This window comes from Poecilia mexicana, unplaced genomic scaffold (assembly GCF_051168715.1).
Source record: "Poecilia mexicana isolate PSO_F unplaced genomic scaffold, ASM5116871v1 scaffold_20, whole genome shotgun sequence".
NCBI classification, from domain to species: Eukaryota; Metazoa; Chordata; class Actinopteri; order Cyprinodontiformes; family Poeciliidae; genus Poecilia; species Poecilia mexicana.
Window position 1 is genome coordinate 5621780 of NW_028263389.1, and position 15044 is coordinate 5636823.

The following is a 15044-nucleotide window of genomic DNA, read 5'->3' on the forward strand; positions in this document are numbered from 1 at the left end:
CTCTTCCTTTGCCGTCTCTTCTGAATCCACCATCAAACACTCGCCTTCCTGTCCACCCTCCAATGCTCAGCTTCAGCCATGTTGGACCTCTAGTCATGAAGGGCAGGAGGCTGGTATAGCTATTTGATTCAACAACGTCTTTTACCTAACTCTGTTTCAGGAAGGAAAACCTTTAAAACTCCATAACTAGGACAGGAACGCCCTTTTTCCACGTCATTGTGGCAAAATGCGCAATCCCTCCCCTCAACCCTCCGCCCTCTCATGCAGACAGGGAGTCGGTTAGCTCCAGGAGTTTTGGATCCAAAAATATATATACGTGATTGTACTGTGGATGCAGTACCTCTACTTCCTGGTAAAAGAAATAAACTCTCATCTTGATTTATTCGGTATGTTGCAGAAGGAAACTTGGAATAATAGGTTCCACAAGATTGCCGTCGGCTTCCAACAATGGCTGCCACTTCCCCAAGGGAGAAGAAGAAACAAATTATTCAGCTCCGCTCCAGAGCTGAGACACATCACCACGCAGACTGTCCGCCGGCTAGCCAAATGAAGCTGGTGCTGCGCAGACCTAAGCTAAGAAGATGCTCCATTTTTGAAGCCGACTTGCGCTAGAATCACGTTGCTGCTGTTAACCATTTTGTTTGTTTCTAAGAAGGAGATTCTGGGCACTGCTGTTCTTACCACCAGACTTTACCAGAAAACAAACCCTTGACCAAATGCTGATGCCACTTTTTAAGCTAACTGCTGCTAACCGACAACACAGTTAAACGCTTATTGTTGCTCCTGATGATAAAATTGCTGAAATCAGGAAGCATCTTAGGTTTTTAAACTCTTCAGAAAAAATGGTCTCTGAAATTTGGGTGTTCTCTTTGACAGTTCTTTGTCTTTGGACAATCATTTCAAACTGTTAGTTTGCAGTTGTTTTTAACATTTAAGGAATATTTCAAAGTTGCAAGCAATGTTATTGAAGGAACTAGAAATGTCTGTCCATGCTTTTATTTCTTCTTGTTTAGACGACTGTAACGGTCTTTTAGTGGGTCTAAGTAAATCCTCCATGGCTTGCCTTCAGTCTGTGCAAAACGCTGCAGCCAGGCTTTTAACTAAACCCACAGAACAGATCACACAACTCCTGTTCTGGCCTCCCTGCATTGGCTCCCGGTGTATTTTAGGACTCATTTTAAAATTTTGGCTTTAGCATTTAAGGCACTTCATTGGACCTTTTGAAGCCTCTCTGTCCGTCTAGAACTCTGAGGTCTTCTAATCAGATACTGCTGACGGTAGTTAAAAGTCAAAAGGAAACTTACAAATGATGACCCAAGATTGACGATGTGTTTTTCCGGAAATTTTTCCAACAAATCTTTCAGAAACCAGAATTGCCCATTTTATAATTGAGCAGTATTTGGCGTTGAATGAATTCATTGTTTATTAGGAATCAGTGAGCCCAAGTGCTGAGCAAACTTGCCATGTTTTTATATACTCCTTAGACATTACACAACATGGGAGGGGAGGCAAGCAACAGAAAACTTATTAGACCTTCTTTCATAAAGCTTATGAGTATTTTCTATGGACGTTTGCACCTTATTACGAGTAATCTGTGGCTCTTTTGATGTCCTATTTTGCACTCAAGTTCATTGTCGTGGGCAAGCAAGTATTTCTCCTGCACACGCATTTCTGAGAATTTCACAAAAAGGCTCTTCCAGACCTTTTTGTACTAGAAAGAAAGAAACCTTGAAGCCAATATTAATAATATCCTTAGAAGGTTAACACTGTAGGAGCTTATTAAGGAGTGACTTCTGTATATGAAAGTCTTGCTGGTGTGCTGGGGAAGAGTCGCATGAGGACATCAAAGTTAAAAACAAAGAAACATCAGACGGCAAAACCTCTGAGTGATTGACTCTTATCGATCGGCTGGACACACTGAAATTCCTATAAGAGTTTCTTAGTCCATCTGATTGGACAGATCAAGGACTTGTCAGAACATTTTGTTCCTAACTTTAAATGATTTTACCTGCAGCGCGGGTCACAAAGACGTCACAATCAACCTTTAAACGAGGAGAACCTCCTTCAGGATGTTGAGTAATATGTCGTTCTAATTATGTCCGTAATTATGTGCATCTGATGTGAAGTACCTGCGTGTGATTTTTTTTTTCTTCTTTCTTTTTTCCACTTTAACTGGGGAGGAAAAGTGTGAGGATGTCTTTGTTTCTCATCAGACATTGAATTTAGTTTTGAAGGTCTCTTATTCAGTTTTAATGGTTTTAGTTATGCTCCTTTTTTTTTTCTCAGTAATATAAGAATGGACATTTTCAGCCCACCGCTCAGAGCTTATGCACAGCTCTGAGTATTTCAATCAGCTATACGTCCAGAATTATACTTATTTTCTTTTTCAGTCATTTTGTTGTAGATTTGCTGCTGCGTTTAGGATAACTCTCCTGCACTAAAACTAAGCTTTAGATGTTCAACAAATGGCCTCAAATTTGAATCAATGTTATATAAAGTTATTTTCACAGTTCACAAAGAGAAACACCTTGCATAGATTAATTAAACGGGCATTTTAAATTCTTCATTCGTGTCGATTAAAATAACTTTATACTTTCAGCTAATGAAAACAAGACCTTTAAGATTTTAAAATTAGATCAGACCACTGAAAAAGCCTTTTTTAAGGATATTGTTTTTGAAAGAAGATACTTTATCTGGGAAACTTTCCCTGTAGGTCTTTTTTTTCCCCCCCATTCTTCTGTCGTAAACTCCCACACTCGATTTTACGTTTGGGATTTTTTGGACGTTCTGAGCGTAGTGCATGGTCTAAATCTGGGCTTAATTTTCTGGAAAGTCTTCCTCTCCTAAGGTTAGCAGCTAGCTTAAATATTTTTCAACTTGCGACGAATACTTTTCATGATCGATAGACTTTAATTTGGCAGCAACAGTTGCTTCTCTAGGATGATTACTGAAATCTTTCCTCCACTGCATTGGATTAACAATCTCCTGTTAAAAAAAAGAAAAAAGGCAGGCTGCCCGAACTTCTACTTTTATAGAAGCTGTCACACCTGCTGAGGATCAGGTGATAAAGTGTTTTAATTACCAGCACCAGGCTTTTATTTTCTCAATAAAAACCCTATGGAAACGGCAACGATGTACTTAGCTTCCCCTGATTTTAATGATTGTTGGTGTGATCAGTAACAAGGATGTTAGTTACCTATAAAGTGCTCATTTCATGCCTTGTGGGATCATTTCATATTCAAAAATTAAGCCCATAGTTGTACTCTAAGTAATTAGTAACCATGGTGTGAAGCATCCATTCATGAATTGATATATTGTTATGCAAAGCTGTGTTTCCAATACAAATGCGCACACAACTTTTTTGATATTCTGCAAATGTAAAAAAAAACACAATTGCGGTGTTTCGATTAAATAGGAAATGCGATTAAAATCACACGAGTCGTTAAAAATCACAGCAGTAATGGATGTAAACATTCACATGGGGTATATTTATAGTTCTGCCACGGCAGTATTTCATTTCCTTTTGGGACCCATAATTATTTTTGAATTATTTTTGAATTGGCGCTCATCAACGTGTTTTTCTGAAATTGCTAAGTAAATTTGAGATTTGTTAGCACAGTTGCTACTTTGGATCTTAAATGTGTGTACCATGCAAGGGTTTTCTCCAGGTACTTCTGTTTCTACCTTAGTTTAAAAAAAAAAAATTTGTGTTAGCCGAGTCTGTCGTCACCACCGTCCGTTCTGCGTGTGTTTGTAGCGGTCATGTGATGGAGTGTCGAGTTGTCTACCGTGTACGCCGCCTCTTGTCTTCTATCTGCCGGGTCATCCTAAAAATATAAATAAATAAAAAATCCAACCACACTCCCTCCATCCTGAACAGGATTATAAGTACACCTTTTAATTCCCTTATAAGACATGGTCGCAAAAAAAAAAAAAAAAAAAAATAGATGGCTTCCTTAAGTTTTAACGTTGTGAAAAAAAAAACAAAAAAACATCTTTGCGCATGTGTGTTTCTAAAGCTACTTACGAGTGAAGTTTCTCAGCGAGCGCTGACATACTTTCAGGCGCCGTAAAGACTGAGGTCTCTCCATCCTCTGATGGATATTTTAATACAATCAAGGATGAGGCACCGCAGATAAGCCCATTTGTATAAGTCTGATAAAGTATCTGCTCCAGCTGTCAACCTATTTTTGTGACAGTTGTGTAGCGCCCAGGACAAGCATTACATCATTGCAATCAATCAAATCTGACATGCTTTCACTCAAAATGAAGTCAAGTCCTTGGATGGCTTTAGTAAATGTCATCCGCTGGTTTGGAATTGGAAACCGAGCGCGTATTTTGTCTTGGAGGTCAGACGAAGCTTTAAGCCAACCTTTCAGCGTGTGTGTGTGTGTGTGTGTGTGTGTTGGACTTTGTCACTGTTTTTGAACTGTACAAGTTGTGAAAAAAATAAAAAAAATAAAAATAACACAATTAGTTCAGATGAAATCCAGATTTTTAAAAAATATTTTTGCTCAGACCAACAACATTCGCCAAATTCACCAGAGTTGAAATATCAGCGGTAGCACATATTGGAGCACAATGTTGAGACCTTAGCGTTGTATTCACCATACATTACTCAATTCTAGTCTGATGCTGCCAGGTTATGCGTGTTACAGGTGACGGTTTGACCTGAGCGTCCGGGTACTCCACCAGGTTTGCTTCCGGAAGAATCTCGCCGACGCCATTTTGTTTTACTCGCTTGCATCACGAAGAGGCGGAGCATGTAAATAGCTAACCTTTTAAATATCTTTTCAGTCGTTTCCAGTTATTGTTATTGAAATGTACCGACATTTTGACTTTTGTTTAACGTTTTAATGGATGTATTGAAACCGTAGCGCATGTTTTTTTTTTTTCAAAATATTGAAAAGTGTCATCAGCTCCCGTCAGTTCAGTCGCCGCTTATGTTTGTTTGAGTCGAGCAGAAATGAGCTCAGAACAATTCAAGTTCCATTTTTCAGACTGAAGAGTTTGTCACTTGTAAAAAGTTAAACACATACAGCACACAAACAGTAAATTACTTCACTACTGCATTTTTTAAATGTATTATCATCAGGTGGGGTAGAGCTCATTTAAAGCAGTCTATGCTCTTGAAATCTATGTGTAATAAGGCCTTTTTTTTTTTCATAAAGCCTTTTGTGATCTCCAATATCACAGTTGCAGCCAAAAAAAAAGCAGCTCATGTTAAAGCGGGGCGGCCCGGGCTCCTGTTAGCCTTCACATGCAGGTACTGATAGGCTGCCATTGTCCCCAGGCCTGTTCTCATTGGAGATTAAACCTCGAGGTTGCATACGGTTAATTACCCAGAATCCTTAGTCATCAGGCTATGTAAATCTCTCGCCGGCTCATTAGCACAGCTTATTTGAAGAACGCTTTTACTCCCCGGCCCTCTTTTCTTTTTTTTTTTGTTCCCCTCCCTGCCCCCCTTCGGCTTCTCTGCCAAACTTTGCACCTTTGTGCTAAGCTTTGCAGAGCTGTTTATTTCCCTTGTGTGATTAAAAAAATAATAAATACAAAAAATCTGTGAATAGCAAAGATGAGGCAAAGGCTTTGAAAACACTCAGGACAACAAACAGAATCATTTAAGAAATGTACTTTTGTCCAAAACGGAACAGAGAGTTTAACATTTTCTGGCGCTGCCATTTAAATGGGGGGTCAGTGCAACTTCTGAAACGTTTGGCACAATAAAGCCAAAAAGTAAACCGTTCATTGCCAGTTTTATGTAGTTGAACATTACGGTAGACAAGGCAGAACTACTGAGAAACTGAAAAGTATTCCTACAGACTCGAATAGCTCCGACCATATAAATAGTCTTGGTGAGTGGATGTTGTCTCCAAAGAAAAACAATCTACCAGCTTGTTTACTTCTAGATGTCTGAGTATTTTCATGTCTTGTCGCTCTCTTTCTGCTGCTAAAGAATCCATCCATGCTTTGTACATGAACTCTAGCGAAAGTTTGCGGTCGCACGACAGAATCCCAGTGAACATTTACAGTCAAATTTATGGATCTCTCCTATTTAGCTTCTTCGAATGTTGGTGGTGACGATGTCAAGTGTCCATTTGTTTCTTTCAAACATGCGACTTATAGGCTGAGACCAATAACAAAAGCATATGAAAAACCAGATATGTTAATCAGCTTTGCGTTTCCCCCACCTCCCAAAACTCAGATGCCTGACTGTCTGCCGGTCGGATTCTCTAAACAAGCTGAATACAAACACATTTTACTGTCTTCAGAACTCAGACACTGCTATTTAAAGTGTGGGGTGGTTTCTTTATGATTAAAAAAAATCAGAATTTTCTCAGGAATGAATGCTTCTTATCATCTTTTTTCTGCCATGCTGGCTTGTTCCTGGTTTTGCCGTGCAGAGTCACTCTGACTTGGCAAACAAAGCTGGTTTATTGTTTTAACTTCCTGGCATCACAGAAGCAGCAGCTTTCAAAATGGCAGCCCTTCCATCAGCCATAGATGCGTTCAGACGCCGCCTTCGCAGCTCAAATCGGCCAATCACCTTCGCCTTCCAGAAAGGGAAAAGAAAAACAAAGAAGTTCACTTTCACAAAACTTTTGTAAGCATTAACAATTATTTACCAATGAAAAAATGTTCAGCAAACGTGTAATATGTACAGGTACACAATTTATAAATCAGTTTATTCTTTTAATTACTTTGACTTCTTTGTTCACTGTCAACCAATCAACCAATCAAACTCCTGCTCTTATCAGCTCACTTCCTGTAAAAGAGCTGGATTTGAGGCGGGCTTCCTGTTTAGCTAGATCACAAGATGGCTGCCAAAGAGGTCACACCCACATTTTAACAAACAAACATTTCAGCTGTACTATCTGAGAATTTTTTATTGTTTATTTTCATCATGTCATCAGGTTTTGTCAGAAGCTAGAGGCCGTCGCTTCACCAGTGATCCAGCTATCAGGACCTTTAATGTCTGTTTTCTGTGTGTCCTCATTTATCTAAGCTTCCTCCTCACACATTTTGCTCCTGGTTGTCTTGAAATGTGGATGGGCAGATATCATGAATGTTGAATGAAATTGTCCACCTGTCTGCCTCAGAGCTGTTGTGTTTAATGTCAGCACAGAAAGAGCTAGTGGACAGACGAGCCCTTGAGAGTTCAGGAAAGAGGCGGCCGGAGCAGCAGTTCATTTCACACGCGGCGCCTGCCTGACGACGGGGAAGCTGATGCTCCATATGCACACCAAGATGGAGTCATTATGGAAATACAGTTTGTCTGCAGTCGCTGCATTGCTATGTTGCAAGACAAAACATTTAGGTTTCATATTTTCTCCTTTCCTCTCTGTTTAGAGGCCCCTGGAGCTGCTATGTGTGCTGTGAATATGGCCTGTGAAGGAATGTGAGATTGTTGCCATTATTTTCTTTTGATTCCCTGGCATGTTGTGACTCTGTAAATACACAGCCGGTGTGTCCCGTGCGTCACTGATTGCGTTGCTCAATGCAAGCTTTGTGACTGTGTATGTGTGATTATTTTTTTTTTTCCAAATGAAAGAATGGTTCCAGTAGTGCTTGCTCTCGTGTGCAGCTGTTTGCATGTCAAGTGTTTTGGCTCTGTTTGTGCCGAGAGTTTTTACCGCTCGTCATTTCTGTTTTCTGCTAACTGTGCTGGGACACAGTAAGCGATTTTGACAAATATTTTGTTGAGAAAGCTGTAATAAAACAATTTAGGTCACACTAAGGTTCAGATAGTGGGAAAAAAAAGTCTTCTATGGTGCAAAGTGGCAGTATTAGCAACAACAATGCCAAAACTGAAACTAGCAGTTTTGGCATTTGTAGTAGCAGTTTGCTAGTACAAATGTCCTGCTAGCATGTTTACGACATGCTATCAGTTTACTAGCATGTTGTAAACGTCTAGCAGTTTACTACAGTAGCATGCTTACCACATGCTACTGCTAGCATGTACTAAACATGCTAGCAGTTTGAACTACAGGATTGCTTTTATTTTAAGATAGTCAGTGTTGGGCAGCGCTACATAACTATTTAGCACCAATCCTAAAGCGCTAACCATGAACATTATTTTAGCTAGCGCTCTACACCAATGTGGAGTTTAATGGAAGCTAATGCTAAAATGCTAAATTCAATTCGAATTATATGTGTCCTTGAAAGATTACAACCCTTCCATTGTTCTAATATGTTTCTTGTTTAAAATTAAGATATTGGGGTAAAAAATTAGGAGAATGTGAGGAGAGGAACACGAACTGCTCTGTAAACAGTTCTCACTTCAAAATAAGAGCTTGACAATACACGTCCAATTTCTAGAACAATCCGTAACAAAAATCTTCAACGCATTTGTCGAACTTTATTCAACCTCACAAAACATCTAAGTAAAGTATCACTTTAGAGTTGTAAAAATTAACTTGGAGGAAACAAAGTGCGATAAATATTTTCAAAGCTGGCAAAGGCACCAAATGAAAAATTAGCATCGCTAATAGCTGATTAAGTGAAGTGTATCCACCAGTGCAAATCTGTCTTTCAAGAACGGGTAATGTTGCTCAGTCTTCTGTGCCGACCACAGGACGTGTTCTTAAAAAATTCACAGGCTGCAGGAAAAAATGTGAATATTATTATAAATCCCTTCTGGAAGCCTGACTAACCATCAACAATTAAACCCCCTCATGACCTCCATCCATCTAGTTCACCAGCACAACCTGTTTCTGACTAATGTGTCTCCGTGACGGTTCGGCCGCCTGTGTGAGACGTTCCTGGCTACAGTAGCATTAATCTGGAAAAGCTGTCTTTCATATTGAGCTTAAACAGATAATTAAAGCTCCTGTGGCAGACAGTAATGAGCTGTCAGCTTGATTCAGTCAGAACTTTTTCAAAAAGACGAGCCTGCTGGTTACTACTATTGTGCTGCTCCGGCAGACAGATGGCGAGAAGTTTTTTTTTTTCTTTTCTTTCCATCTTCTTTTTCTGCATTTTAATCTTCAGTTTGTTTTATGTCATTTTTTTTTTGTCTGATGGGTTTCATTGTCTTGAAGTCTTTGCGGTTGCATTAAGCTGGTTTTACCTTTCATTTAGCTGTACTTTAAGGAACTTCGTCCTTTTCAAGAGAAATTTTAAAGGGCTGAGGGTTGTAGCCACGAGATATTAAAACTCCAACTAAACAGCCTAGTTGTTTAGTGTGCTAGCATGAATAAAGTTCAATAATATGTGTTGCCTATTTTTAAAGGCACTGGAAGTGACGTTGAATCTTTTAACATCGACACCACGGAGATGCATTTAAGACTATTATTTTGAAGGAAGAAAGGAAGTAGTTTTTGAGTTTCTCGTCGAGTCAGGTCACACCAACAAACCAAATTTGTTGCTCTTGGTTTGAAATCTGTTTGTATGACTGGATTAAATTTATAGTTTATTCTTTTAAATGATGCTTTGAGACAGCGTGTTGTGAATTTGTGCAACATAAATAATCCAAATAGAACTAAATTGGATGCCTTTTGACTAATTCATCCCCATATGTTACCGTCTCACATCCTCCTACTTCCGATTCATAAGCCATTCTGTACAAATGTACTTAATACATTTCAGAGTAATTATTTTATGCTGTAATTAAGTTTTCTAAGTAGTTCAGATCTTCTTCTCAGAAAGGTTTATATGACGGCTTATTTCCATTTGCTCTCATCCTTAGTTGAACCAGTTCAGTTTTCTAAAATATCAAATATTAGAACCTCAGATCAAATAAAAGTAACTAAGTGACCAACTATAGGTAGATGGTTTAACATGAACATATCTTTTTTTTTCTTTTTTTTTTCTTACTGCAGGCTATGAGCAAAATCTTGGAAATTACTGTAAAACATAAGTTTGTTAAAGTGTATACAAAATATCAAGTGTTAATTTCATACCGGGCAGGTATGAAATGGCCAAAACTCAACAAAAACACCACTTTTTTTTTTTGTCTCTAAAGCAGCTATTTCTGCATGATTACATAAATCTATGAATTGTGTATATTCATTTGAAAATAGAAAAGAAAAGACACATTCAAACTGTTGACGTAGCAGTGATTTGGTGCTGGGAGGAGAAACCCAGAAGTGGGCATTATGGCAGGGTCACGGTACGGAGCAGCACCTCTTTTAGCACAGATCTCTGTGACCATAATCCCAGCACAAATCAAATCCCGCCGCCATAGTGAACCGGCATAATTGCAAACAGGAGTCTGATAAGCTCTTGTAATGGAACTCTGTCAATCAATTCACGCCATATACCCTCTGTCTGTCTCTCTCTCCTGGGTGTTTGCTCAAATTGAATGAAGAAATCCAGGAGCCGGTGACATTTAGGTCCGCCGCACTGTCGACTGTGGGAAGAATGTTCCGGTTTAATTTCATTAACCGGGAGAAAGTAAAAGCAAATTTGCCGTAAGAAAAGCAATTATGACGTTACTGACTGGAGCTTTTATGCTCCGGAAAGGTCTTCTTCTCATTATCTGCCTGGAGAGAACGGAGAAGAGTTCGCCTGGTGCGCTCATGAGGTATTTATCATGCGAGTGAAACACGGACCTCATTGTGGGAAAATGACTTGCCCCGAGGGTCGCCGCCATCTGAACGCAACCATTTTTTAATTTATTTTATTTTTTACACGACTGTCAAATTCATCGATTCGTAATCGTTTGGCTGAACATGTGGAGGCGACGTGCTGCGTGTTCATGTAGCAATGACATGCTAAAGTTTACAGAGCAATACATTTAAGCAAAAATAAACTGTGGTTGATTAAATTGTTGCTCATGGAAACAGGTTTTAAATCTTGAACTGTGATTAAAAAAGTAAAACAATTACAAACTTATTTGGAAAATGTTGAGTATTATCATCTGTTTGCAGTTTATCATAACCACCACAGCTGCACTTCTCCAACTAAAACTTAATGACAAGTCTTTTCTTCTCAGTATGGGATAATACACATACTGTGTATTTATTATGAAATTCAGGGTTTTAGACATAATTAAGAGAACGTTTTTGGTTTTGGAGCAAAGACTCCAAGTAAATAGCTTTTTTATTAATACTTTATAGTAGTAGCCTATAAAGTCGAACAAAATAAGTAAGAAACTTCCAGAAAGAGATTCTATATATGAAGATAAGTTGGGTCCTCATTCTTTCTCGGACTAAATCATTTTGTAATCTTACGCGCTCTATAAACAAATATTGCCACAGTTAATACTTAAAAAAAAATGACTAAATGTTAAAAACCATGCAGTCCGGGTTTTATATTAGAAATATGCCGCCTCTACTTTAATTCTAATTTCTTTTCTTCTTCTGTGAATACAGGCAGATTTTCTATGTAGTGACATCTGATATAAAATGAAATCTTCAAATGGACGTTATTGATGCCAAATTTTCCCTTGAGGCAGCCGTCGTGTATCGGCACACACTGTACCTTGAACCTGGAGGATTTCCACGTATTTACAGATCACATGAGGTTTTTGAGAAACCATAAATCGATTTAATTCAGGTGTGTTGGACAAGGGATGCGTCTAAATTTGCAGGATAGTAGATCTCGAGGATTGGACTTGGGCACTAAAGAGTCATCAGGTAGAATTAGGACTTAAAAATCTCAGTATTTCATAGCTGAAGTAATTATATGCAATGGAAACATGTAGGCATGCAAGGGGGAAAAAAAAGAAAAAACAAAACAAAAATCCAGCGATGCAAGAATGCCTCTTTTAAGACAGAAAGAATTGAGTTGACAGCACCTTGATTTTAATCAAAACTCCCACCGCTTCATGATGCTTTCCAATAATGATCACGCAGATCAAACCTTCAATGTTTTTTGCTTTTGATATACTAAAGGTGGCAAGGAAAGGAGGAGGCGACTGCACTTTAAACTAATCAAAAACAAAGCAGTGAAATAAAGAAGTAAAAAAAATTATAGAAAGAGGAGGGGGTGGGGGGCAGAAAAAAATCAATGGTGGCCTTTTATATCTACAGCTTCAACTCCAAGGTATCCTGCTGCTTTAGTGCTGTGGGTTGTTCTCTCTCTCTTCCTGTGAACATGCCCCCCCTCTGAGACGGTAGAATAGTCTGACTGCATGGTAGAGGTCAAAAATCTACCCACCTGTCTTTTTATCAGTCACATCAGCTCCTACAACTCGTGTTGGCCCATGAGAATATTGCGGGTTAAAAACATTTTGGCCGCACAGATAGTTCTGTGGATGTGTAGGTGAAAGAGAGACCAGGAACCACTGAAAGGCTCCCTGCGGCTGACCTGTGTCCGGGGAAAATGCGATACCCTGAGTGGGCCGTGTCAAAGCCAGCAGGTGTGGAAATGCTTTTCCATTAAAAAATGTCCCAGACCCAGCACCGAGTCTGAAGTTAACCTACATCCGAGAAATAACGCCACCTTTGCTTTTCAGGTTGAAATAATGTTTCTGAGTGTAACAGATATGATTGGAACTTAAATTGAGTATTTGCAGATTCAAAAGTCTAAATTTATTTATTGACCAGAGGCTTCCTAAGTCGCTCATTTGAAGGTGACTCTGTCTGAATTTACACTATTTCTAATGTGGTATTCATCAGAGTAATCATAATTGCATTAAGAAAGCAAGAACAGCAACAGAAAACCTGATTTGGAACAAAAAGACGTTAAACAGCATAATAAAGATAGCAATTAATAAATAAAGGTGCATGAAATATGCCCCCTAAGCTACTATATTATTTTCTTGTCTTACCACATATATAAACATACATCAAGTCCTTTAGCTGTGATAGGAGTCAAAGTTTAGAGTCACTATTTAGCTTAATGCCTGTGTATTGGGATTAATTATCACTGGATTAGGACAAAACACGCAACGATTCTTGACATATTTCTTTCTCGCCTGACTTATCTGGGGATGAACATCCAATAATCTGATTGTCACCAAGTGTTCAAACTATTTTTCACGCAATTACTCACACAATAGGCCACATTGTCATCAACTGGAGCCACTTCAAGCATTAAACTTAAAGGTCAGTGAATCTACATTAGTGCACACAAAGCGTTGGCAAAATCTATATTATCCCGGACGAGCCCCCAATATGTTATGCCCTAGACATTTTACTGGGCAAACAACATATGAAGTCCAGACCAGGTTACATGAGAACAAAGAAGGTTTTATTAAATCCACACCTGGACACAATAATGTAAGTGGCAGACTTAGCAAAACAAACAAACCAGAACGGGAGAAGTCACAAACAAGCTAGGAGTTGGCCGTCAGATTTGGGCCACTCTCCTCATCCAATGTTTCAGGATCTCACTCTACAACCAAAAATTGGAAAAACAGACCAGACAACAAGCTTTAGCTTGACATCAACTTGCATGTACTGGAGAGGACTTTGCAATCCTTGCTTAAAGGAATACATTTAATTCTCTCTAAATGATCTAAATGCAACCCACATCACACAGAGTTTCTTACAAAAGAACAAACAAGTAGAAATGACACAAATGACCACTGCCTAAAGACCCATCCAGGTGAAAAACTCTTCAATCTGGGTAGAGCTGCTAAAGGAGCCTGATGTGGTGAAATCTGGAGTTCATTAGAATCACTTTTGGGGGTTTCCCCCCTATTTTCCTTGATATTCCCCAAAACAGCTACCAAGAAGAGGGAGGTCTAGCCCTCCTAAAGCACATTCCCACAATATGTTAGAAAATATGCATCAATTCCATTTTTATGTATTTGCAAATTGTATTGTTACTGTAAAAAATAGTTTTAATGCATAGAACATAATCTTAAATCATTAAAATCAGTTGCTAAGAAGACAAAGGTTAACAATTTTAGTAAATGTTCTATGAAATATGGTGTGTAAAACCAAAAAAGGGTTTATTTCTTTTACATCACACTTGTTTAGAGTTGGCTAACCATTTTTTTTATATAGATAATTGAACAACAAACGCATGTTAAAAAATTACACTATAAAGGTGATTTTAATGTAAATTTGGAGTGGGGATTAAAAAACCCCCATCATTTTTAAAAGCACTCCATACTTTAGTTGTTGCATTTCATGTTGACAACGCCAAGCTTAGCACGCAAAGAGCAGAGCACACATTTAGATTTATGTAATAAAACAACAGCAGAATATTTCATGGGGTAAGAGGGAATTCAAGGCTCAGCGATGGGCCCTTGGGGCCAGGCTCTGCCAGGTTGCTGCCCTCAGCAGGCCTGCTTTGCCAAGCTTGTCTCATTAGTAACACAGGGAAATGTCACTGGATGGCTAGCTGGATAAAAGAGGTTGAAGCTGCTCAACGGTGGAACTGTTCTGGGAATTTGCAGCTGAAATAATCTAATGGGAGAGCTATGAATATTGTTTCACACTGTTTTAAAATAATGCACATGAGGTGCTTTCACTAGCCATGTTGTGTGTGCGTGTGTGTGCGTGTGTGTGTGTGTGTGCGTGTGGGTGTGTGTGTGGTAGGCACAATGGTCCATCCTTTTAACTTTGGTCACAAACAAAACTGAATTTCTTTTCTCGCGTTAAGATTTCTTCTGTTTTTGCTTTTGTTGTCACTTAATTCTCTCAGTTCACTTAATTAATTACCTCAGTAAATACAAAATGCAGTTTTCATCTGATAATTTTATTTATTAGGGAAAAAACAACAACATTGAATCCTGGCCTGGGATCTTTCCACAGGTTTTCTCTGGGTTCTCCATTTTCCTGCCACAGTCCAAAAACATGACTGTTAGGTGAACAGATCTATGCAAGCTGTCTTTAGGAGTGTGTGTGTGTGTGTGTGTGTGTGTGTGTGCGCGTGTGTGTAGCTTGAGACATTTTGATTCTTTATCTCAGCATCATATCAGAACGGTGACTTTGCAGTTATTCAACCTGTTGTCTCGTTGCAGAAAACAAAGGAAAGATCGTTACAGATGAGATCTGTCTGTAGGTAAGAAGTGTCTATTTCTAACATAGGATGTGACGATGGGGCGCGGGGGAAAGTTTGAGAAACCGCTTCCTCGTTCTTAACCGCTCTGCTAATGCGACCAGACGACGCGATGTTGCAAAGTCACTTTAATCAGTTCTAATGAC